The sequence below is a fragment of the Anas platyrhynchos genome, chromosome 1, assembly GCF_047663525.1.
Source record: "Anas platyrhynchos isolate ZD024472 breed Pekin duck chromosome 1, IASCAAS_PekinDuck_T2T, whole genome shotgun sequence".
Classification (NCBI taxonomy): domain Eukaryota; kingdom Metazoa; phylum Chordata; class Aves; order Anseriformes; family Anatidae; genus Anas; species Anas platyrhynchos.
The window spans coordinates 90,599,400-90,625,594 of NC_092587.1; the positions used below are offsets into that span (position 1 = coordinate 90,599,400).

Genomic DNA, 26,195 nt, shown 5'->3' on the forward strand with positions numbered 1-26,195 from the left:
CCTCACTACAAGAAGGACATTGGGGCCCTGGAGCATATCCAGAGAAGGGCTACGAAGCTGATGAAGGGCCTGGAGCACAAGTCCTGTGAGGAGCGGCTGAGGGAACTGGGGGTGTTTGGTCTGGAGAAGAGGAGGCTCAGAGGAGACCTTATTGCTCTCTGCAACTACCTGAAAGGAAGGTGTGGGGCGTTGGGGGTCAGCCTCTTCTCACAGATGACTAGTGATAGGACTAGAGGGAATGGCCTCCAGTTGTGCCACTGGAGGTTTATCTTAGAAGTTAGGACACATTTCTTCCCAGAAAGAGCAGTCAGGCACTGGAACGGGTCACCCAGGGAGGTGGTGGAGTCACCATCCATGGGGGTGTTCAAGGAGAGGTTGGACCTAGTACTTGAGGACATGGTTTAGTGGGTGACATTGGTGGTAGGGGGATGGTTGGACCAGATGGTCTTGGAGGTCTTTTCCAACCTTAATGATTCAACACCTTTCTATTATTACTTTCACTATTTTAAGTAATGTAATAGCAAAGTTTTCTTCCTAAAAAGACTTTGCAATGGCATATAAGTTTCACACAGACCTGGGTGGCAATTTGATGCTTAATTTCCTTGTAGAGTAAAATTAATAGAAAAATAAAAATACTACAGGACCTACTATGACCTCCACAGCCATTGAGCATGGTGTATGCATCACTGGGAGCAGTATTTACGTAGTTAGTTTTCAGAAGGTCTCTGAGAATGGAGATAGAATAATAAAGTCACCAAAACAACATACCAGAGCATATAAAAATAAAGTATTTCATTGATTTTATCTTATTCTGATATGTAGATGGGGCAGGTCTTGGTTGGGGATAGGTGAGGAAGGAAACCACCCAGCTAAGAGAAGAAATTAAAAACCATCTTGATGTAATCACAACTCAATTTGTGTTAATATGCTCTATGAGAGAAACTGCATAATTTGCAATTGCTCTCAGGTACATGTTGTTAAGGCCCTGACAGGGCTAATAAGCACTAATGAGCCTAAACAGTCTCACCTGGTTCTCCATCCACATATACGGGCCTAGAAGCTTTATTTAAGCTGACCTCTGGGCTCTTTCTATTCTTTGAGCTTCCTGCCAAGGGGGTTGATTGCTACGTTTCTATGGATGTAGAGTTTTTTGATCTTAATCTGAAAACTGTTTTCCTGTCTTGACCTTTACCTTTGCTATAGATCTGCCTAGTAAATGCTGGTCCTGATCGTAATGTTGATCTGTAGATTGATTTCGTAGCTTGGCCTCAGACCTGCTCATCACTAGGAGTCTGCCTGATGAGCTAGGCTATTAGTTGGAGCTGGTCACCTCTAGACCCTCATTTCTTAGATGCTATGGGACTGGACCTTGGCTGGTGAGCCTCCTTCCTTTCTTGCTCTGGGATTTCCTTGGTGCTACTGTCTCGCCTGTTCTTGCTTGTACTTTGATGTGCACAGAGATCCCTGCAAGGCCTTCAAGCAGCACAGAGGATATCTTATCAAGGACAAGCCTGTGATGCCCTGCCAGAAGGGGTATGCAGCCAGGGAGCAGTGAGAGAATGAACAAAAAAATATCTCCTGTAACGAGAATGGTGAGGATCTCCTATGGCTCTTCATGTATATGTTAGCTTTCCATAAAGTCTGTGGCTGCTGAACTCATGGTAAAAATCCTACACCTGTTTGAAGTACTGAAATGAAGAGCTGGATCAGCTGGGTATAATTGCCTAATGTTCTAGGAGCAAATAATGGCTCTTTTTCCAACTGTTATGAAGTGCTGCTACAGAAGCACCACCAATGAACAAGATGTGAAGCTGGTGTGGGCTGCTTTCTGCCAAATAAGTGACTTTGTTTGGAAGCAGCACTGGAATTGTAATTTGAATCCAGCTCAAGATTGAGGAGAGCCCTGCGAAGGCAAAGATAACTCCCCATATGATGATGAGTTAACCAGTGTGCAGGAGAGCAACTCCTAGCCTATTTCAGGCACAAGATGTATGTTGAAACAGGATGAAACAGGAGGTGGAGAAAATGCACTCAATTCAAATTCCATTAACAGAAGCTTCAGTCAACCACAAACAGTTACTTCTAATACAACTTAAGGAAGGTAAGAGTGCTGAGCTTTATTGCTTCTAAAAGTACGGTTCTGTTAGTAAAAGCAATATGCTGCACATGCTTAAATGCTTCCATATATTTTTACAGTAATTACTTCTATTGGCACCTTTCAAATGTATTTGGAAAACACTGAGTATCTGTTTGCTGCAGTATTGTTGGAGGTTGCTACAACTTCAAGGTGCTGAAAATCATCTTAGCCCTCAGAATAAGGTTTAGGAGGAATGGAAAGAATGTTAAAGGCAAAAGTTCAGATGCTAATCAAGCATTCTGTCATTCTGTGTGTCTTAATAAAAGAAAATATTACTCTGTTTACTCATCTACAGATTATTGCAAACACTTTCTGGGCTTGGCATGCAAGAGATATCTTATGGATGGTCTTGGTTGCCTCAGCTAAGCTGTGCATCTGCTAAAGCTGCGTGAACTTGTGGTGCACTTATTACTCCCTCTCTTTCAAGCTGATGAGGTTTCTGATACCTCACTTTGAGGGAAAGAACAGTCCATCTTCTGTCTGAAAGTTAGTGCTCTTTCTAATGTTGTTTCCATGCTGGTTGGGGTAGATGCGCTTTCAGAAAAGCCAGGATATCAGTGTAGTGGTAGTGGTTATACTACTAAAAGAGTATGCTTGATAACATAGTAATGACGTTGGATTTTTTTTTTATAGTAAGTCTCCTTGCTAATATGTATATTGGATATTAAAAAAAAAAAAGGTTTTGTGGCTAGCTCTATTTTCACAGATGTACGTAAAGTTAGGCCTTGTTAGACTAGGCTATGTTGCGTTCCTGCATGATTTAGGTCACTTAAGTAATTTGTTGTGTTTGTTTGTGACACAAATGGGTGTCACAAACCCAGAGATGGGTTGTTTTTCTTTCTCCCTCCTTCCACATTATGTTACACAACTACTGATTTCTAGGTACAGTTCTAACTGATTATATCAGAATAATGAGCAATCTAATGAGTTTATTGTCCTGTAAGTCATAAAATAGCTAGAAGCAGGCTGTGCTTTTCTCAAATTTATTTGTTCAGAACTTGCACAATTATTTTATCTCTCTTAAACCTGTGGATGGGAATTGAGTGGTTTCTTTGACATTCAGCTTCTGAGGTGCATTTCTCCTATTGGTAATTCTTATCAGGAGCAAGTCTTTAAATCACTTACAGACTAGTAGAAGATAAAGCACACTTTTTTTTTTTTATTTTTTACCTTGAACTGTTCCACAAACACTTTATGTGCATGTGTATCTTGCATTCTTAGGGGACTTGCTCATCTATGTGGTGTGTAGCCATTTTCTTCACTGCATGAAGAGGCCACCTTGGGGTGGAAACTGGGAAAATCCAAATGTGTGATGAGCTCTATAAATTCTATATTTTTACTACCAGTATGTGGTATCTAGTAGAGATGTGAATCTTATTTTCTTCATGTGATGCTTGTGGTCTTATCTCAAACTAGTGAGACTGAGAGAACTGTCATGCTAACTTTTGTCTGCTCATCTTCCATAGACAGGTCTGTATGAGTTAGCAGACTGTCTAGTGGTTTTGTAGTTCTTTCCAGAGGGCAGTAGATGCATGTGCTGAAACTGTATGTGTAAGACGCATCTTTGGCTGTTGCTAGAGTGAAGTATTTGTTGCTACCATGGAACATGTTGCTGAGAACTCACAAGTAACCTCACAAGTAACACTTGTGAAATCTGTGCTGGACCCAGGTCAGGATAGTATGATGGCCAGGGCTTCTATGAATGAGCTTTTCAGGATATAGCAGTTAAACAGAAGCCATTACCCTTTCTTGCTAGTCTTCCCTCTCAATTCCTACAATGTTACAGCCACATCACTACTACTACTCTTCTTCCTCTTCTCTCATGCCAACTGTATGTTGGAAGAAGTACTGTCCTGGAGCCTGTATTAAATCTATGCTGGTGCACAAAGCACTGAACTACTTAGACCAGTCACAGAAACTGAAGTCAGGAGTGCTCTCCAGTGATGCTTTATCAAATCTGTCTCAAGGAAACTAGTTAGAAAACTAATGGCAGTGACAGCAGTCTTTTTTTTTTTTTCCCCCCTAAGGCTGAAAGCATATTGTGCTAAGTAATGCTTTTGCCCATATCAGTCTTAGGGTTATCTAATGTGTGGGAGGGACTGAAATGGGAGAGCTCCTAAGTTCCCAGGTGTGCTGACACAAAGTAGACCCCTGCTTATTATACTGGCATGCATCCTGACGTTTCTGCCTTGTCTTTTGTCTTGTATGCTTGATTTCCTTTTAATGTCACTTCTGTTGTCACTAACAGCTTGCTTGAGAGGAAAATTGTACTATGCTGGGATTTGAGATGTACAGATAGCTTTAAGTTTTGGTTACTGTCAAATACATTTTCAAAAACTTTGTGATCATCTCTTTCTGAGCAGTGTGTAGTTAGATGCTTGCCTATTTACGTTAAGTCCTTGTGTGCTAAGGCTCTAGTGAGAAAGGAGGAGGTGGGGAGGAGAGGGAAGGGAAATGTTCTAACTGTATGTCAAGCAGTGGCCTTTAACATAAAACCTGCTATTTTGGTATGAATATTGGAGGAGGCAATCTTCAAATTTGCTTTCAGATGACATGAGTGAAACTCAATCACTTACATTTGTGGAAAGCTGACATTGAAAGAACTTGTCTTTAAACTAGTGTGAATACTTGGAAAACTTTTTTTTTTACACCAGAATAACTTTATTCATAAGGTGGACTGAGATGGGGAGCATGGCATGCTGCCCCAACTGTACAAATTGTTGGAACTTTTTTGGTCCTTCTGTGTATATCTTATCAATTCAACATCATGTGTACGAGATATTCTATAGTAGAAGCCCTGGTTGTGAATAAATGTTTAGCTAAATGGTGGGGCAGCTTATTTTCTTAATTGAAGAAGCAAAGCATAGAAAGTTATTCTGATGTATGTATAATTATTCATGCCACCAAATCTTGGTATGAAGTAGTGAAAAATCTTTTTGAACTTTCTAGTCCTTATATTCAAACTTTTAATTAACGTTGTCTGTAATTCTCATGCTTTTATTGTAGCTCTCAATGTTTTGATAGCATTCAGAGAGCAAAAACTAAGGCTTAACATTGCTAATTAAACACCTGTAAATTCCTGCAGAAGAGAAAATAAGGATTATGTAGCCTTTGGGGAGGGAAAGGGGGAAAAATGTAAGCCTTATATTGTAAAAACAGTAGTTCAAGTGTTGTTTAGACTGCTTCATTAATTAGAACTTGTCTTTCATATGTGCTGTTATGGACAGATTAAATTTTGTGTTTTTATGTGGGTAAAATATACAATCCAAAGTAGTCCAAATTGATCAAAGCATTTTTAAAATGCAAAACAGTCTCTTAGGATTGTTTCTATACTTTTGCCATGTTCTTGCCCCCATATTTTACTTGAGGGATGTGGGAATTGTAAGTTGAAGTCCATGATATTTATAGCCTTAAAAGAATCATGTGTAGGAGCCAAGTTCATTGTGGAGCTTCAGCTGATACATAACATTAAATTTATGTACCACTTCAGTATCTTATGCTGAAGTCCCATTCCACACAATATGGTGTATGAACTTTAAGTTAGTCAACTGAAAACTGAATTAAATGGAACTTATGAAGAAACCAGCTTTTGCACAATGCAGTTTGATTTTTCTTCACTTCTTCCTTGAAGCTGATATAAGGATGCTTTGGATAAAAAATTAGCTAGTTTATTTTTGAGATTCTAAATTCTCAAGAGAAGAAACTCAGGTTAAATTCTGGTATGTGCAGGTTGCTTTTGCTGTGAGGAACACTCTAGAAGGCTCGGAGGGATTCCTTAAGGATGTCTCTGTGCTCAGAGGTGGTTAAATAATGCAAAACCTCAAAGGTTAAATGACACTGACTTTCTTCTTTGTTCACGACAAGAATTTCTCTAGAGATCTTTCTGTAAGCATAGGTGAATAAGCTGAGCATCAAGAGATGTAACAATGAAATAAAATGGCTTGAAAATGAGTTCAGGAATTTCTTGTGAGGGTGATGTATGAACAGCTGGATCAAGTTTGTTCCATTCATGCCCAAGGTCACATGTAATTGATACATATTTGATGATGAATGTGCACATTTTTTTTCTCTTTACTTTTAAGATATAAATTTATTGGCTGTGATTTTTTTTTTTTTTTTTTTCCTTAAACTAAATGACACTTTGCGTTGTGAAATCTGTCTGGTCACTAATTCATGCTTTTGTGGTCTCAGATTGAGAAGACAATTGCTGATGCTGTGCTGAGGTGTGACCTGCTAGTGCTACCAGCAGGAAATTGCTTTGGGATTATAGCTTTTCTAATCCTGATTTTAGGAAAAGAGCCTAGACCTAGCACAGTAATGAGAGGTGCTAGAACTGAGAGAGTTCTGGAGCACCACGAGGGTTTCTGATGAGTGATTAACTCCCAGACTTGATTTTTTTTTTTTTTTTTTTTTTGTCGTGGGTCTTGGAGTGAAGTTGTGCTGTATCAAGATGAAACAATCTGTTTCTCCTGAGTTGTGAAGTGTTCCAATACTTGTTTTTTTTTTTTTTTTTCTTGATGAAGTTTAAATGTAAGTAATTATGTATGTATCATTGAAACCAATTAAAGACTTGCACTTTGTGGAAGTGTCTGGCGTTTGCTATTCTGTTTTCTTGCTGCTATTCATATACTTGCTTTAAAAACAGAAGGTAAATCAGTCTACTCTCAAGTCAGGATATATTGCCTTAAAATGTGTTAAAAATACTGTCTCAGTATTCCTTCTTAATTGTAACTTGGATTCAATGATGCTCCAAGTTCCTGCTTTTAACTCCATGCCTTCGTCTGACTTGCATTAACTTTCCTGAGTAGCTAAGCTATTAAGGTATGTTTGGCTGGGTTCTTGGTACAGGCATCTTCGTCGATATGTACGGGCAGAGCCACAGTCCTCTGTGCACATCAGGAAGGTCAGCAGTGAGCCAGCTCCAGCTGCATTACTGTGAATAAGTAACCCCTATTTGCTCTTCCTTAATGTTAACCTTATTTTTGAGTGGTGTCTTCAAAGTAGATATTCTTCTACATTCAGGTGTTAAATAATTGTATGGTTAAAGGTGTTTATGTAGAGTGCAAAAAAGCATTTGAGTTTATAAAATAAAAAATAAAAATAGCCTCTAAGTCAGACTAAATGTCATTTTAAAAAGTCAAGCACAAAATGAACTGTCAAAATATTTTTGGTTGACAACAACAATTTTGTTCCTTATTACTTTTATCACCTTATATCTATGATAAACTCAAAAAATGTTTCCAGAATTCTTGCCCTGAATAACGCACTTTCATAATGAAGGTGGTATGGAGTAGAAAATTGTCCATTGATGCAGGCATTATTTTTCAAAATTATTCTGACAGATTTACAGCTTGTTAAATGTGGGAAGTAGAGGAGGAAGTGGAAAGCTCAGTGCTTGTGTGTGCATGCACAAGTCTGACCAGAATTAGGTTTTTAAGAGTCTCCAGAAATTTCAGGTCTTATTTTGAAAAAAGGCTTAGGTCTGTTCATATTTCTTCTGAAATTTGTTTAAATCATTCACTTAACCTTTTTTTTTAACTAACAAGAGGGGCCCCACAGTGTCTAAATCAGAAGACTGTGCGTTGTTTCTGCAAATTACTTGTATATGATTTGGTGATGTGTATCTTCATTTTTGTTTTGCTATAACAGGAGCAAGCAGTACCAGGCTTCTTTGCCAGAACATGCAAATAATTCTGACTAACGTGGGATAAGTACCTTTTAATATTTACTTATTTAAAAAAAAAAAGACTTCAAAGGCAAATAGAACTTCAAATCATGGTACAAATAATGGACAGTGGAAAAATTGTAACTTTTCAGTGTATTATCTTCTATTCAATCGTGTTTCTCAAAGTCACACTGAACTACTTGAAAAAGGTCAAAAGTACCCTGCTCTATTGTTTGTACTGTATATGTTTAAAGTAAGGATCCTTTGTGGTTCGTGACCTGTAGGTCTAGCAGTCCTGGAGTGGACTGTGATGGCTCAGAAGAAAATGCCTTCTGCTTTCCTGCCCTGTGAGCACTGTGCTCCAGCGGTTGCTGTAAGGTGGGGAGTAGGGCTCTTTGTGGGGAGGGTCACATACTTTAGGGCTGTTGGTACCAGACAAGGCAACTACCGCCTGAAATGGACATCACAATCCTGTAAAACCAGCCACCTTTGAGAGCAATGCCTGACTCATTTCTGTTGAAAAGAAAAGCATCCATTTGGAATAAATTGTGTGAAAATCAAAGCTTTGCAAACCTAGCTCCTGAGCTGAGGATGCAGACTGCGAAGAAATGCTCTGTTTTCTTTCTCACAAGTTCTCCACATCAAGCTTGTGCTTTTCCTTTTGCCAAAACTTCCACGGCCTCCCTGGAGGCAGATCTTGCATAGATGTTTGTCCAGACAAGTTGGGATGTGCTCCAGCCATGCCTGCAGCATGTTTGCTGGCAACACTGCTGGCATGTCCCCTCACCTTGGGGCGGTACCCAATACCTGCAGGGTGAGGCTGACCTCCTTTGCAGGCTGCAGCTAATGCTGTGAATTTGGGTTGGGGTGGCCATGGGCATTCCACCCTGATGGCTTGGAAATGGTGGAAGTGAAACCCTTCTCTATTTTTGTCTGAACCCAGATAATTCCCCATTTGCAGCCCTGTTACCTCCAGATAGGTCAGGGAAAGGTTTTAGGACTAAGCAACATGCAATGTTCTGTTTCTTTTATTTTTTTCTCATCATAATATATATAGCTTTAATTTGAATTACTGAACAGTCCCAATGTGCTCATGCTCACTCATTAGTGCCATAAAAACCTTGAGATTTATTTAGCAAGCCTTGATATGCAGAATATTTTACTTACATTTTAAATGCTATTGTGCCAAGGCCTTTCAGAAATTATCTGTCTAAAACTGAGTAGCTATCAGCCTTAGAACTGTGTTTAAAATAACTTTGCCAAGGCATATTTGAGTTTTTATTGCTGCATTAAACCACTTTTTATTATGTCATAAAATGCACAGGCAGTATTTACACTTCCAAATACTTTAAATATGTAGCCTAGCCTTTTAGAAAAGATGAGATATTAGCATCACTCACTTCAGTGGGGTCTTGCTTTGCAAGAATGACGCAGCCATCTTCTCACTACTGTGTGGATGTGTTTGCTGGAGTGTGTATAAGATCTGGGTTAACATATCTTCTGTGGGGGAAGCAGCCCTCAGTGGACAGGCTACTGTGTGCTGTCACAGCAGAGAGGTGCTGCTGGCCCACTTGCTGGGATGGGGAATTGCAAGTCAGAGGAGCAGAAGTCTGTTCACGCTACTGGTGCTGAGCTGTTCTTGCTTAACCTTGAGTATTCTTGAGCAAATTGCCCAACTCCTTTGTGGTACTGTGGTGTTTTTGTTTCTTTTGGTGAAACTGGAAAACAACTTGAAATAAGTACTCATTGTAAAGTGTTTGGGTACTTGCAACTGGAAAAGACACTGGCAATGTGTGATACTACTACTTCTCAGTATGATTTAAAATGTCCTTTGCATCTAAGAGTATGTTTTTGACCATTGTTATTCCATTAGATGTTACTCTGTGAGAATAGTCATGGGGATGTTTCTTAGCAGTTCATAGAAACCTTCTGCATGCGAAGAAGTGTGATTGGTTTGCTTGAGTGCCTGCGAATTGCTTTGGCAGAAATACAACTTCATATTTTAATAATATTTATTCCACATTGCCCTATTAATGTACTTCAGCACTATTCTTGAGAGCCATACTAGCACTGATGGGTAGCAGTCAAATTGCAGTGCTGGTGTAATCTTTTGCATCAGCTGAGGCTGCTGACAAGTGTACTATTTCAGCAACAGGCACTTGACCTTTAAAAACTGGCCTTGGATCACTTAGCTGCTTCACATTCATCCTGAAATTGCTATGACACTTTAATGGGGATGAGCCTGATGTTCAGGTTTAATTGTCAAGACTACTTAGAGTTGGGATGCAAAGTACTTATTGTCCACAACTAAATATTGGATTGCATAAACTTTTGTTTGGATTTGTCTGTTCTGGTGTTCAATTTATCCATTTATCAGATGTTTTTATATTTTTTTTTTAAAGACTCTGCTGGGTATCAGAACTGTCATCTAGATAAATTTTTTGGGTCAGAGTTTGAGGATGTTTTAGCTTTTCATGATGCTGTTGGAAAGTTGATCTGAATTTTGAAACATCAAGTTATCATTTCTCCCTTCAAATTTCAGTCTGAGATCACAAAAACATTTCTGTTGGTGGAGTCAAAACTAAGTTATGCCTTTTGACTTCTGTTTTAATTTTTCTTGTGCACAAATAATATTGTAGAAGCTGAAATACACTTCCTTGATATTAAGGTAAAAAAAAAATTAAATGCTGTCCAAGTTGGTTCAATTTTTCTCATATAAAAGACATACCTTATTTTAGAAATGTTTTGGCACTTAAAATGTTTTGTGACAAAATGTTTTCTCAAGTTTTTTTGAATATTCTCAGGATAACTGTGGGATTGACACTGCAGGAGAATGACTATTGATTTGGACAGAGGATAATCCGAACTATGTTACAGCTCAGCAGTTCTTCTTGCATACCATAATCTAATGGTTTTCTGTAAGGGGGAATTGTCTTTCTTCCAAAAACAGAAAGGGAGTTGGGAGATTTCTCGAGTTCCTAATATAAAAACCAAAGGCTTTTCTGAACTAGGATCCTGCATACAAATTAATTTCTAAGTCTTCCTTTGGAGATTACTGACAGCAGATTGAAAACACCACATCTGGAGATAAAGTTTTAAGAAGTGCAGACCATATGCTTGACAAGAATGTTTTTGTGTAAATGAGAGAAGTAAGTATCTGACTAAACAGTGGAGAACTTTAACAGGAAAAAGCCTCAAAGCATAAAAATGAGATTTTTTTTTTCAAGAGTTTACTAACATCTGTTGTACTGCAGTGTTAGAAACAGTGTTGTGACCATCCTCTGGACTGTCCAATCCTCTGCACAGGTAATCTAGACTTTTATTCAAAGTCTACTTTATTCTTACAAGGGCAGAGGAGTTTTATATATGTTTTATGGAACAATATATTTGCTAGGAGGAAGAAAAACTGAAGATTTCATATTAATATGGCACTAAACTTTAATGAATGCTCACAGTTTCGGAACTACTTCCTTGCATGGGTTTAATAATACCTGGACCCTTTACAGCATCACTTGTCATTTGCTGTTAGTGGGCTCTGAGCAAGCTCTTCACTGCTCTTTTTGATGCAAGCTCTACTTCAGCATTGAGAGGTGATCACCTGCTTTGGCCAGCAGCCAGTGACTCTGCCTCGAGCTCTGTCAATATGGCTTGCACTGATAGTATGAATGTTTCCTGCTTGCAAGGAAATAATCTACCACATTCACAAAAACAATCCACTGAATCAGTTGTGAGATTGCGTGAATTCCAGTCACGAATTTTATAGAGCTACTCATGCTCAGGGAGGAGCAGAGATGTGCTGTGAGCTACATGCCAGTCAATACAGCTGGAATTTCCAACACAGAATAAGAGTAACTCTGTCTTCAAATAAGAGCAACAATGTCTTCAGGCATAATGTACAAGTAAATGGTAATTCACCAAAAAGGTTTCATAGATCTAGAGAACACACATGTCCAGCATACAGATAGATAAAAACATCATACTATGGGTGAACAATTGTCCGACAGGTAGGGCTCAAAGGGTTATGGTAAATGGGGTTACATCAGGCTGGTGGCTTGTCACCAGTGGGGTCCCCCAAGGCTTCGTTTTAGGGCAAGTTCTTTTCAATGTTTTCAAAAATGATTTGGAAGTAGGACTAGAAGGTGTTTTGAGTAAATTTGCTGATGATACTAAACTTGGAGGATCTGTTGACTCTGTCAAGGGTGGAAAGGCCTTGCAGAGAGATCTGGACAGATTGGAGAGCTGGGTGATTACCATCTGCATGAAGTTTAACAAGAGCAAGTGCCAGGTCCTGCACCTGGGATGGGGGATGAGATACAGGACAGCAGCCCTTCAGAGAGGGATCTGGGGGTTGTGGTTGATAGCAAGCTGAATATGAGCCCACAGTGTGCCCTGGCAGCCAGGAGGGCCAACCGTACGTACCCTGTGGTACAGTTGCTAGTTGGTTGAGGGAAGAGGTTGTTCCACTCTACTCTGTGCTGGTGCAGCCTCACCTTGAGTGCAGTTCTGGGCACCACAGTATAAAATACATGAAAGTATTGGAGTGCACAAAGAAGGTATTTAAAGATGGTGAAGATGTATGAGGAGCAGCTGAGGTCACTTGGCCTGTTCAGCCTGGAGGAGAGGAGGCTGAGGGGAGACCTCATCGCAGCCTACAGCCCCTTCACGAGGGGGAACAGAGGGGCAGGTGCTGAGCTCTTTTCTATGGTGAGCAGTGATAGAACCTGAGGAAATGGTGTCAAGCTGTGATGGGGAGGTTCAGGTTGGATATCAGGAAACGGCTCTTCACTGAGAGGGAGGTAGTGCGCTGGAACAGGCTGCCCAGGGAAGCAGTCACAGCACTAAGCCGGTCGGAGTTTACGAAGCATTTGGATTGTGCACTTGGTCATATGGACTGAATTTTTGGGTAGACCTGTGTGGTGCTGGGAGTTGGACTCAGTAATTCTTGTGGGTCCCTTCCAATTCAGGATATTCTATGTTTGAGTTTTTTTTTTTCCACAAATAAATTTGGAGATCTTGAAGAAAACAGGTTTTGTTAAAGCAACTGATTAGAGATGTTTCTCCAATACTCCAATACTGTTCTGGTAGTAGTGGCCTCTGTTTTTTTTTTTTTTTTTCTTTGAGGAACAAATTCATAACTGCTGCTGTTCATCCTTATGGGGGCTGGAGATGCTGTGAAAGATGGGTTAAGTCAGAAAAGTTTAAGGAGTGGTAGCTGTGTTCTTGGCAATGATCTTTTTCATTCTGCAGTCATTCCAGCTATCTCTGGTAGCCAGGTGCACGTTGATTCTGGAATGGAGTGGTTGACTCTGTAATGGAAGTGGTTGACTATACAAGCTGTGTATGTGCTAGGATTTCTATGAGTTCGTAGATGTGTATAATCTTATTTTAATTTATTCCCAGTTGTATGTATAGTCCACTGAGACACTTACCGTGTAATAGAATGCCAACTTTGTGGCTTTGACTTGTTAGAGGTGATTTTATTGTAGGTAGTATAATGTGGATTTTGTGGTTCATTTAAAGCTCTCCTTGCTGTTGTTAACCTAGGTCTTCATGTTGCAGTGTGATGTTTACCCCTTTTTTCTTCAGCTGTGTCTTCCTACTTTTTTTTTTTTTTTCTTTAAAGAGTTGCTTAAGGTTTTACCTAAAAGATGGGTCTGGAATTCCTGGCTCAGAATCTTTGGGTTTGTCTTCACGTAGGAAATATAAATACTTAACAAAATATATTTACAGAATTATTTAATTTATGGCAGCTTTTTGTGGTGGGGAAGGGGTTCAGGTTCCTCTTTTTTCCCCTGTGACCTGCATGCTTAATGCTGATGACAGTAGCTATTGGTAGTTTTACAGTTGCCTCTACTGTGACACATTGCAGTTACTCTTAGACTATCCCAGGCATGTGAGTCCCATACTTCCACATGTTAGTCCTGATACTAGTTGGAAAAGCTGTAAATAACAAAATTATATAAATGGCTGTTGATAACTTTTTAAAAGTCACGTGTCTTTGCTTCAGATATTTTCGTGGGGTACTCACTTTTAATGGATTTCTTGAGTGTAGACATCATTGTATTTTTCTTCAGTTGTGCTCTTTTTCTTTAATATTTCTCCTGATTATCATTCAGAGTGACAAGTCTTTGTAATTCCTGTGGTTAATGTAAGGAAAGCTTTTTGGGTCTGTAAGTTTTTTTTGTTTTGTGTTTTTTTTTTTTTTTTTTTTTTTTTCCTTTCTTTCTTTAAGACTTTCACATTATCTTGCGTTCTTTTTCAATCCACTACATGGGTGAGTTACTTTTGACTATTTTTACTTTTTTCTTTAAGTGTTTATGATCAAGTTCCCTAAGAAATGATTTGAGAGACTCTGGGCACAGAATATTATGGTTAAGTCTACTGGAACTTCAGGATAAGGATGCTGTTGGGGCAAAGACCATAAGTTGAAAGAAGTCTTAGAAGACTCAATAGGAGTTATGATCCTGAGGCCTTTAGAAGATGTATAGGAGCAAAGGTGGGTGGCACAAAAAAAAAAAGCAGGATCAGAATGAGGAGAAGTTTGAGATTATCAGATGTTTTTACTGAGGGCATGCCTAATGAATGCAGTTAGTATCTTCAGAGAAATTCTGTTACTTCTTACACATAGACCCTTCTCAACAGCTTTACCATGATGCATGGAAGGTAGGTCTACTATGTAATTCACTCGAATGTTTCACGTTTTGTATATCACCCTGAACACACAGCTCTTGTTTAGTAACCACATAAGGAAAAAGTTGGTAAAAAAAATAAACCCAGCTGTGAACAGCCAGAACAAATCCATCCAGGAATAGTAAATGTCCTCTGCTGTTGGCGTGGTCAGTTCTAAGCTGAAAGCTGGTAAGCAAGTGTGTGGCTAATGCAGTAGGTTCCACATCCAACCAACTCCACCTTGCTTTAGTGGGGGAAACAGGTTACCTGGATTTCTCTCCACATAATGAAATATCAAAACTAGGTGTTTTGTTTTGCAGGTTAGTGCATATTACGGTTCTTCAGAAATCTTTCCAGCTAACACCTTTTATGTCAGATTATGATCAGCTCAGTATACTTGAGCCTATTTCTATTCAAAAGGCTAAAATAGCAATGGAAATTCTAGTGTTTTGTTGCTTGAATGCAACAATTCTTTCAAGGGTTGTTTTCAAAGCCAGCAACTATATTCCTTTTGCTTGTGATGATGCAAAATGAATATATTAAAATTAATTTTCACAATGATCATTAGTTGAACTCTGGAGCAGTTTTTGACAATCCTCTATGCTTATATCTATTATCAGCATGTGCATATGTGGATTGAATAAAAGCAGGAATTTGCATGTCAAGTCACTGCTGTGCAGCTGTTGCTCTTCTCATGATGCATATGATTATTTTAAACACAGGTTCTTTCACAAGTGCATCCAGGTTCTCTGCCAGGAAGTGGTCACTCTTCTCCCTCTGCAATTAAATCAAGTCTGTATCTCTGCCTTGAATTTTTTCTTCACAAAATGATCCATGCCCATTATGTTCACACACATTACTTTTCTCAAGATGCCTGTTTTTTTTCTGTTTTAAATCAAATATTGGACTGAATTGTAAGTAAATAGTAGATTAATAAGCCTGTGATCAATTGATCAATCATTGGATTCCCGGAGAGGAATCATTTGCAGTTCTCACTTCACTAGAGTTTGTGATTTTTATCTGCATCTCCTGTTGTTAGTAGATCTTAGAATTGAAATTCTTTGATTGTTTTTTTCTGCTCTAACTTTTGCTTCCTGCAAATGTCAGAATGTCTTGTCTTTTTTGTTCTGTTTTTAACTCAAATCTTGCTGTGATAACGCTAGCCTTTAAAAGTTGCCACTCCTACTTGTTCAATATAATTTGCTTTTGAGAATGTTCAGGCACCACTCATTATGACCCATGCTTTTTAGAGATTTTATTTCAAGTTCTTAAGCTTAAGTGGGGGTGGGGATGTTTTGTATTTTGATGGTTTTCTAGGCAAAACCTGAAGCTCTAAATAGGAAAAAGCAGAGAAATAATGAGAAGGATGCCAGCAGAGAGAAGCTCAACTTCAAGTTTTGTGGGCGTATACCCCTGGGAGCAAGGTGTTTCCAATGTGAGTTTAGATGGAAATTAGGCAGCTGACCTAATTTTAAATCTTTTTAAAATCACTTTTAAATCCAACACTCTTAATCTTAAGTGCCATCCCTCTGTAGCTGTGTGATTCATGTTAATATCTGAGTAACTCCCAGTGTTCCAGTACTCATTCTCATGTCCTTGCAGATGGGGATGAGACACTAGGAAGGTAAATTACCTTAAATAAGGTCACACAGGATATGGTGGTGGATTCCTTGCAACATAGCCTTATGCTCTTATTGTATTATCTTTGATTCCATTTTTCTCGGTAATCCTTCAACTGTGTCATTGGAGGTGGTTACTTCAGCCACGACTTCTCTCCCTGTGGTTATGAAGTCTGAGGTAAATCTGGTGGTGTGGGAATAAGCTCTGACTAAATGTCAGGGAACAAAATGTGTAAGACTATCTACTGTAGTGTCTTAGATTGGAGAAGTATGGCACTTCTGGAGGAGTATCCTAATTGTCCATGTTGGAGAGTCAGTTTGGAATGAGTGAACCATACTCCTGCAAGATGAAATTATGCAAAAAGGTGCCAGAGATCAACCTGAAGCGCTTCAAAGGTGAATGGTTGTTCACTTTGTAGGACTACAATAGACCTAGCATATATTAAAGCTCCAGCAGCAGGTATAGAGTGAACACTACCCTCAAAACCTGCTGCTTGACCCGCAGATACACCCATGCTGAGCTGCAGTATTTGCCAATGTGAGTGTAGGTTAAGTCTGTTAAATCCTATAGGAGGCCTGCTCCAAAAGCGTTCTTGTTCTATTTTGCTGATGCTTCTGTAATGTTTTTTTAATGAACCTGGATACATGCATGTGTTTATATTGTTTGTGAGCCCTATGGTGAGCATCGCACTTTGGCTGATTTGCATAAGATCCTCATTCCAGAATGTGCAACAAATGCTTGTACTACACTGATGACCATTCTTTAGTGCATTTTATTTTGTTTGATTTAAGTCCTTACTATTTGGAGGAAGGTCTAGTGCACAACAGCTTTTTGTGACATTTGTGTGGTCATCCAAGCTGTGTGGTATTGTTTAAATGTTGTTCTCCCCCTTTGTCTCTGCAATTCCAGCTGGGTAACTAAAATACTCTGAGCAAGCAAATAATTATGACTACAAAAAATTGTTTGGGGTTCTGTTAAAATTCATAGGATCTGGGGCTTCCAGACACTACCCAGGATGTCTGGTGCATATATGAATAATAAATCACTGTCTGAATTGTAGTGAATGAATTCTCGTTAATAAGCTGGCTTGTTTTGTTTTTGTAATAAAAATCAGCTTTGAAGACAGAATTTTGCTAGAATGTAGGCAATAGGGGGGTAAACACTTCCAAAATAAACTTTAGTGCTGTCCCTGCAGGATGCTTCTAAGTACTGTGAAGGCTTAAAATCCCTCCTATTACCTCTCTCCTTCAAATCACTTTCAAATCTTCTTTTAAAAGAGAAATACTTCCAAATAACAGCCCCGCAGAATAAAGCAAGAGGTTAGCTATTGTTGTGTTATTATTTGGAGGAAAGGGGGGTTATTTTTCTCTTATCCTTGTCTGATATTGCATATCATTAATTTCTGCTGGAGGAAGAAACCAGCAGGTACCCCGCTCACACGTCTCTTCTGCTTTAAATTCAGTTGGTTTCTAATTTCACTAGTTTATTCTCTCTCTTCCTGTCCTTTCTACTAGGATTCTCTAATATTATTGGGAGTGAGCAGGATACCCAGAGTACCATGGATTTAAGAGGAAAAAAAAAATCCACAAAAACACTGGTGTAGCAGAGCAGCATCAGTGTTTTGCTTGCTGGCAGTAAAGGAGATGGTAGGATTCTCAGAACTGGCAGCTAGATTTATAACAGGAAAATATTTTGTGCAAAGGATCCCTTGGGTGCTGTTATTGGGAATGACACTTGCATGTGGAATCTCTTTCTTGTGCTCACCTGTCTGAGGGTAAAGAGTGCTAAGTCTTGTGTGCTCCAATTCTACAGTAATACTGCAATTAGAAAAAGATGTATGCATCAAGATGTGAGCTTCTGGTATCAGGCTTTCATTTTTTTTCCCCCTACAAACTAACCATACTAAAATATCAAGTATTTTAAAACTTCAGACTCTACCTTGATTCTGTACCTAGTAGATATTCACCTACAGTGTCTGGCAACTTATCTGGTCAATCTCAGTGAACAGATTGCCTCTTGGCATGTGAAAGACCCAAGTTAAACTGAATACTGCCTGATGAAACAGGATAGCAGGTGGCAGCCTCTTGCCCCTGGAGTAGGGCTGTCTTTCTGGGGGAAACAGAAATTTTGAGAACAAGAATATAGAGAAACTTCCTCATTGGCAAGGGTATTAATCGTTCCTGGAAATCGGTTCAGGATAGAGGTCAACAAAAATGGCTTATTTCATACGCTGATGATTTTATAAAAGCCTAAGCACCTGTCAAGATGTGCTCAGTCTATGCCTCGGGGGCATTCTGAATCAGATGCCTTGGAGGATGGGGAAGGCAGAAATCCCTGCCTGTGCTGGGGGGTTGGAACGAGATCTTTGAGGTACCTTCCAACCCAAGCTGTGGTGTGAAATAAACCCCCAAAATGATGCCAAACCTTTGGAGAGGACTTCGTTGTCTGGAACTTCGTTCATGTAACACTTTTTTGCATCATGCTTTGCTTTACACTTGTGCTGATGTAGCTTTCTGGATCCAGGGTGTAGTTAAGAGGCTTTAACTTAAGGGATTTTAACTTGTGTTCAGCTCTAGGCAGGTGGTAGAGGTAAGGATTATCAACAAAAGCAGACCACTTGTTTTTCTAGAGCTTCAAAATGGAATCAAATACAATTGTCCTTAATACTGATTTTATTTCTTTTCTTAAAACAACACAAAACTTTGCATGTATCTCAGTTCCATTCTTTATTGGTTGTCACGGTATTCAGCAACTGAAGTTGAGCCTGGGGCTGGAAGTAAGCGTACCAATGTGCAGAGCTCTATAATGCTGGTTGCTGAGGCTGGAGAGCAATGTAGCCCTTCTTACGTGGCAAGAAATCATGTAAGTAATCAGCAGGGTTCCAGAAGGTCATCCTCCTCCGAGTGTTGCCTAAAAGGCTTTTTGCTCTTTTTCCTTTCCTCTGTTTGAATTGATCCTGTCCAACAGGGTCCGGCTTTGTACATAAATCCTTGCTAAGCTTTCAGCCTGCTCTCTGGCTGTGCCGTCTTGCCTCATACTTCTTGGTGTGCACGAATCAAAGAGATCCCTGGTTTGATAATGCTGATATCTGTTAAAACCATGCCCTGAAAACAGCCTGCTCCAACATGGTAACAACCATCTCATCGGTAACGGCAGGTCCAAGCTCCTGTCTTGCTGTGCTGCGTTGCTCTGAACATGAGCTTTTTGTACCAAAGTGACTTGACAGCATGGAGGGCACTGAAAGTCATGCTTCTCAATTCCTTGGTCAGGACTGAGAGCTCTGTTCCCATTGTCAAGCAAGGGAAGAGCTAGCCCAAGAAAAATGAGGCTTCTATGAGCTTGTGCTAGTTAAACCCTTTTCTTCCGTGTATCAAAGATGTTTTAAAAGTGAAGGATACTAGTTTTGTCTTCACTTATCACCAAAGTAACCTTCACAAAATTAACCTCTTTGGCCAGATCTTGGACCTTCCTATTGTGGAAGACAGCATCTAAGAAGCTGGATTAATTTTAATTTTTCAGCTTCTCAGATCTGTATGATTTGATATGCAATGAGTTGTTCTGTAGTGAGTGAAACACAGGAATCCTTTCTTTCCCTTTCTCTGCCCTTTGAAGAAATCTTATGGTTGTTTGTTTTTTAGACTTCTTTCTACCAAGATATCCCTTATCTAAATACTGCTTTTCCTAATTCTTGTAAGAAATGAGTGACTGTCAGTTATTTACTCCTTTGTCAAAGCTTCTAGGAAGAAACTTAACTCTGTCCTAACTAAAACCAGGACAGTATGGTCATTTTCCCTCCCTAACAGAAAATCAGAATAACTTTTAGTCAAGTTTCTATTATTTCCTTCCTTCGCCTACTTCAGTCACAAACACCCAAATACAGTTTCCACAGAAGATTACACTAAAAGGAGAAATTCTATTACATTAAAGCAAAAACCATCTTCAGCTCAATGATGTTTTACACAGAACTTTTTTCTCCCAATATGCCAGGCACTCCATGCCCTTTACATACTTAGTATTATTAAATGTTTTCAGTATGTTTGCAATATTTTCATGTGGAAAGACTGATTTGTGATCAAGCAGACATCAGTTAGACTTTGATTAAACCCACTGCCATTAGGATCATTCTTGTCAGACCTGTTAAACCTGCAGTTTCTAGCACTCCTATTTCTTCAGTCCATGCAGGCAGCCCTCTCTTTGCTTGGTTTTGTAACATAACCAGTGTCATTAAGGTTCCATTTGAGAAGAATTAAAGATGACTATAATTTTTATGTGATTAAATTGCACCAATTATTTCTCGAAGCCACAAGCATATAATTTCCTATAAGCACTGAAAAAAAATCAATATCCCAAGTTCATAAATTATTTATGACTCCACCAGACTGCTGTTTGTTAATGCAATGGAAGGACACCTTTCTGGACCTGGACAAGAATGTCAGCTTTCATTCATACAGATGACGATGCACTCAAACCCACTAACTCCAGCCTAAATAACAGAAGTTCCCTCAAATTTCTATGTCTATGGTTGCTGAAGACAACTCTCTCCAAATTAGAACCACTGGCATGCAAAGTGAATATGTTACTAAAACAATGCAAGTTCTTGCCACAGTTGACATTTGAATCTTTTGGTGAGCTTCTTACAAGTTTTAGAATGTTCCACACAAGACCTAAAATTGGATATAGTGATTATGAAAACAAGTTTCTGAATGTTAGCAGCAGCTTACATGCTACTTTCATGTGTTTCAAGAGAACTGCCATAATACATGTATTTCTATACTTTTCTTAGTATTCATAACATTATGCTCTAGCCATGAAAGACGTAGCAGTACACAGTTTATCCTCAGATATTTTTTAAACGTGACATCCATTCTCTACATGTTCTCCACTTACTTCACAACGTGTACATAGTCGTCGTTGAGTACTCATATAGCTTTCTTACCTTCATATGTATTAGCAATTAATTTTTGCAAAAACCTTACGTGAATGTGTCCTGTTTTCATTTACACAGAGGAATTGGTTAAGTATTCACAGAATCAAGAATTCAACCAGGGACAAGTGTTATCACTCCACAGTTCACATCCTGATACAGGTCTGTCAAACAATTACATCTCTTCAAAGAAGCATTTGAGTCAGGTTAAAGAAGAAACAATGACACCTGTTATCCCCAAAAGCACAGGGGTCTCATTGCCAGAACAGCAGCACCTGGGCATGAAAACACAACTGGATCAAGTTTCAGCAGGGTCAACTCCCTTTTCTGTCCTCCTGACATAGATTAATTGAACACCACAGTTTATTCTGTATATACCTTTGTGACAACCTTGAAATAAGAGTGCCTGTCTGATCTGAGTAGATAGGGAAGTTGCCATGTCACTTCTCAAATAAAAGAAGTTTTGGTCCAATGCTATTAGGTCAAACGTTAATTTATCCTGTGAAAGCCTACCCTGACCAGAGTCAACAGCAAGTTTTGATCACACAGAGCTGCACCTAGCTCTCTGGTTGGTTTCAGGGTTAGAAACCAGCATTGTCAGAGGGGACATAGGGCTTTAAGTTAGTTATTTGAAATACTGTTCCTTGCAGCCTGAGAAATTATTTCTTTACTCTATGTGCACCTGAGCATGTATACACCATTTCATCCAGTCCATCAACTGGGAACACAAGCTGTAGAATGATGTTGTGTACTTTATTTTGCATGTCTACATGTTGCCCAAAGCTGTTTGGATCAGCCATTCAAAAATTATACATCTCCTCAGAGAGCTTTCATTTCCTTTCAAAAAAAAAAAAAAAAAAAAAAAGATTTCTTCATAGGGCAGAGAAAGGGAAAGAAAGGATTCCTAGATGCTGTCTTCCACAATAGGAAGGTCCAAGATCTGGCCAAAGAGGTTAATTTTGTGAAGGTTACTTTGGTGATAAGTGAAGACAAAACTAGTATCCTTCACTTTTAAAACATCTTTGATACACGGAAGAAAAGGGTTTAACTAGCACAAGCTCATAGAAGCTTCATTTTTCTTGGGCTAGCTCTTCCCTTGCTTGACAATGGGAACAGAGCTCTCAGTCCTGACCAAGGAATTGAGAAGCATGACTTTCAGTGCCCTCCATGCTGTCAAGTCACTTTGGTACAAAAAGCTCATGTTCAGAGCAACGCAGCACAGCAAGACAGGAGCTTGGACCTGCCGTTACCGATGAGATGGTTGTTACCATGTTGGAGCAGGCTGTTTTCAGGGCATGGTTTTAACAGATATCAGCATTATCAAACCAGGGATCTCTTTGATTCGTGCACACCAAGAAGTATGAGGCAAGACGGCACAGCCAGAGAGCAGGCTGAAAGCTTAGCAAGGATTTATGTACAAAGCCGGACCCTGTTGGACAGGATCAATTCAAACAGAGGAAAGGAAAAAGAGCAAAAAGCCTTTTAGGCAACACTCGGAGGAGGATGACCTTCTGGAACCCTGCTGATTACTTACATGATTTCTTGCCACGTAAGAAGGGCTACATTGCTCTCCAGCCTCAGCAACCAGCATTATAGAGCTCTGCGCATTGGTACGCTTACTTCCAGCCCCAGGCTCAACTTCAGTTGCTGAATACCGTGACAACCAATAAAGAATGGAACTGAGACACATGCAAAGTTTTGTGTTGTTTTAAGAAAAAAAATAAAATCAGTATTAAGGACAATTGTATTTGATTCCATTTTGAAGCTCTAGAAAAACAAGTGGTCTGCTTTTGTTGATAATCCTTACCTCTACCACCTGCCTAGAGCTGAACACAAGTTAAAATCCCTTAAGTTAAAGCCTCTTAACTACACCCTGGATCCAGAAAGCTACATCAGCACAAGTGTAAAGCAAAGCATGATGCAAAAACGTGTTACATGAACGAAGTTCCAGACAACGAAGTCCTCTCCAAAGGTTTGGCATCATTTTGGGGGTTTATTTCACACCACAGCTTGGGTTGGAAGGTACCTCAAAGATCTCGTTCCAACCCCCCAGCACAGGCAGGGATTTCTGCCTTCCCCATCCTCCAAGGCATCTGATTCAGAATGCCCCCGAGGCATAGACTGAGCACATCTTGACAGGTGCTTAGGCTTTTATAAAATCATCAGCGTATGAAATAAGCCATTTTTGTTGACCTCTATCCTGAACCGATTTCCAGGAACGATTAATACTGTTGCCAATGAGGAAGTTTCTCTATATTCTTGTTCTCAAAATTTCTGTTTCCCCCAGAAAGGCAGCCCTACTCCAGGGGCAAGAGGCTGCCACCTGCTATCCTGTTTCATCAGGCAGTATTCTGTTTAACTTGGTCTTTCACATGCCAAGAGGCAATCTGTTCATCTGGGGTCAGTCTCTGGGGGGGAAAGGGGAAGATATTTTTTCTTACTCTTTCACTCTCCCTTTATCCTTCACCACTCCCTTATCCTCCAAGCTTGTTGCAATAGTTCTCCAAGATACTGAATATCCCTGGGATACTCAGACCAGCATGTTCGTGTAGTTACGTCTCCTGAATGTGAAGGAGAAAGGGAGAGAGAACGAGTAAGAAAAAGTATCTTCCCTTTTCCCCTCCACAGACTGGCCCCCTGATGAAAAAAGGCAATAGGTGTAACTGCTAATAGTTTCCGAGACACAGTTTTAAAGTATAGAGTCAACAACGTTGCTGAGTGCAAATAACAAATTAGAGTCATGACCAGAAGTTTCATCGTCTCATAAGCCACTGTTACAATGCACAGTACCAAATCTTGAACAAAAATCTTGAAGTACTTGAACCAGGGCCCGGAGAGAATAAACAACATGACAGAGCACATACGGAAAGTAACGCGCTATAATACTCAATTTGGAAAACAGTTACAGCCGGTTTGAGAATAAAACAATCAGCATTATGTTGAGCAACTATTAAGCATGTCTAATACTCATACCAATTTTAATTTAACATATTCTTGTCGGTTCTGTCGTTATCTCAACCCTTTGCACCCCATGTTGGGCGCCAAAAGGACTGTCATGGTTTAACCCGGCCAGTAGCTAAACACCACACAGCCATTCGCTCACCCTCCTCCCTCCCTCTCTGGGATGGGGGAGAGAAATGGGAAAGTGAATCCTGTGAGTTGAGATAAAGACAGTTTATTAAGACAGGAAAATAATAATAACAACAATAATGACGACAGTAGTACTACTAGTAATAACGTGTACAAAACAAGTGATGCACAATGCAGTTGCTCACCACCCGCTGACCGATGCCCAGCCTAACCCTAAGCAGTCCGGCCACACTCCCCCAGCTAGCCCCCTCTATCTATTGTTTAGCATGACCTCAGATCGTGTGGAATACCCCTTTGGCCAGTTTGGGTCAGCTGTCCTGGGTCTGTCCCCTGCACCCCCAGCCTTCCCGTTGGCAGGACAGAGCAAGAAGCTGAAATGTCCTTGGCTTGGTGTAAGCACTGCTCTGCAACAATTAAAACATCGACGTGTTATCAGCACTCTTCTCATCCTAAGCCAAAACATAGCATTCTACCAGCTACTAGGAAGAAAACTAACTCTGTCCTAACTGAAACCAGGACACCACACCTAGCTACAATATTTCATGACATTTGATTCTACTTGGAATGATACACCTTGTGAAATATAGTCATCTGAATAGTCAAGTTTGAAAACTGCATTGAGTAACTTCCAAGAGAATAGAATGTTGTAGGGCTCTTCTGCACTTTTTGATTAAACAAAACAGAAATGCTCATCTGCAAGTGGATTTTAGCGAAATCACATGGTACTTTGCCTGTTGACAAGTTCCATTTTTTGAAAGCCTTCAGGAAACAAGCTTTATAAAACAATTTCTACACTGAGGTTTCAAACCACTCTGGGGCAACATTTAAATAGTCTTCAAGCTCACTCTCAAAATGTTAAGGGATGAATTTTGTTTGGCCTGGGTTAAACTTACATTTTTTTTATTGAGTAAAAATAGGGAGAAATTGCATGCAATTTTTGTGTGAAAGAGCATCACTTGAATTTGCTGTGAAGCTTATGTCAACTAATCTATTGTATTCATCCATAGCAGGAATAAAATATTCAGTACTTAAAAATGGAAAAAGCTGCCAACAATTTTGGTGCTAATAATGAAATGGTATTTACGTGACTCAGTGGTGATCACTGTAATGCTAACTGTAGGCTTAATGTGGAATGTTAAATGACAGACTGATGCCTGGAGTTCGCTTGAGGCTGAGAGTTGCAGAGCATCTCAAATTTTTTTTTTCCAGGGGAACAGACTAGATTCAGGAAGTATGACAGGCAAAGTAGCAAAGTGTCTTTGTTTTATCTTCTACTACAGTGGAAGTGCCTGGGCACTACAACATCATCAAGATTTTAATGCAAACTTCTGCCTGGTTGCAAACTGTCCACAGTTGGGTTTTCACTTTTAGATGGCTGAACGGAAGGGGTTTTTCCTCTTCCTTGGACCCTGGGATTGTCCCAGTTGCTGGCTAGCACAAAGAAGCTGTGAAATGAATAATTGTGCTGCTATTGGTTGTATTGTTATGTCTCATTCCTCCTTCCAGTCCTTGAACCTGCAGGTTTGTAGTTCAAAATACTGAAAATAGCTAAACAACAATGGTCCTCTTGACTGCTTTGAAAACTCACAGTAACTATTATTAAAATGTTGTAAATGAGGGATGCACATTTATGCTCCTCTTCAACACGCATTTAATGACTTCCAAACATTTACTTTAGGCAATAACAATCTTATTAAATGTAACTTTGTGTCTCTGTTCCATTTTGTTTGATGCACGGACATATGCAAATAACTTGCATTAGTAGTTTTGAGTGAGATTTCATTGGCAAGCTTAACAAATCCCTTGGTAGTACTCATGCTGATAGCGTTAGTTCCATGTGCCCTTCTACCCTTCTATTCAGGCAGCTAACATTTTTTTTTCCACAGTTGTTAATCCTGGATTGATAAAAGTTTAGGAACAAACAGGACGTGGGTGCAGAATGCCCAAAGCTATGCTTTGCTGTTAAATTGCTGGTTCAGATCCGTTTTGTATTGAGTAGTAAGCAGTGACTGAAAATCACCTTGTTAGGTGACTTACTGGTCTACATGAAGTAAGACCTTAATGTGTCCTGCAAGTGCAGGCCCTCAGGA

The 26,195-nt window shown here is 39.6% G+C and overlaps 1 long non-coding RNA gene across 1 annotated transcript in view; it reads left to right on the plus strand.

Moving 5' to 3' along the window:
* The first annotated feature begins 1,096 nt into the window (after nt 1-1,096).
* The window catches only part of LOC139998770 (uncharacterized), a 60,190-nt gene continuing 35,091 nt past the window's right edge, over nt 1,097-26,195 (plus strand). The window contains exon 1 of the long non-coding RNA XR_011803666.1: nt 1,097-2,101. This is a non-coding gene — a long non-coding RNA (uncharacterized lncRNA). The remainder of the gene's footprint in view (nt 2,102-26,195) is intronic.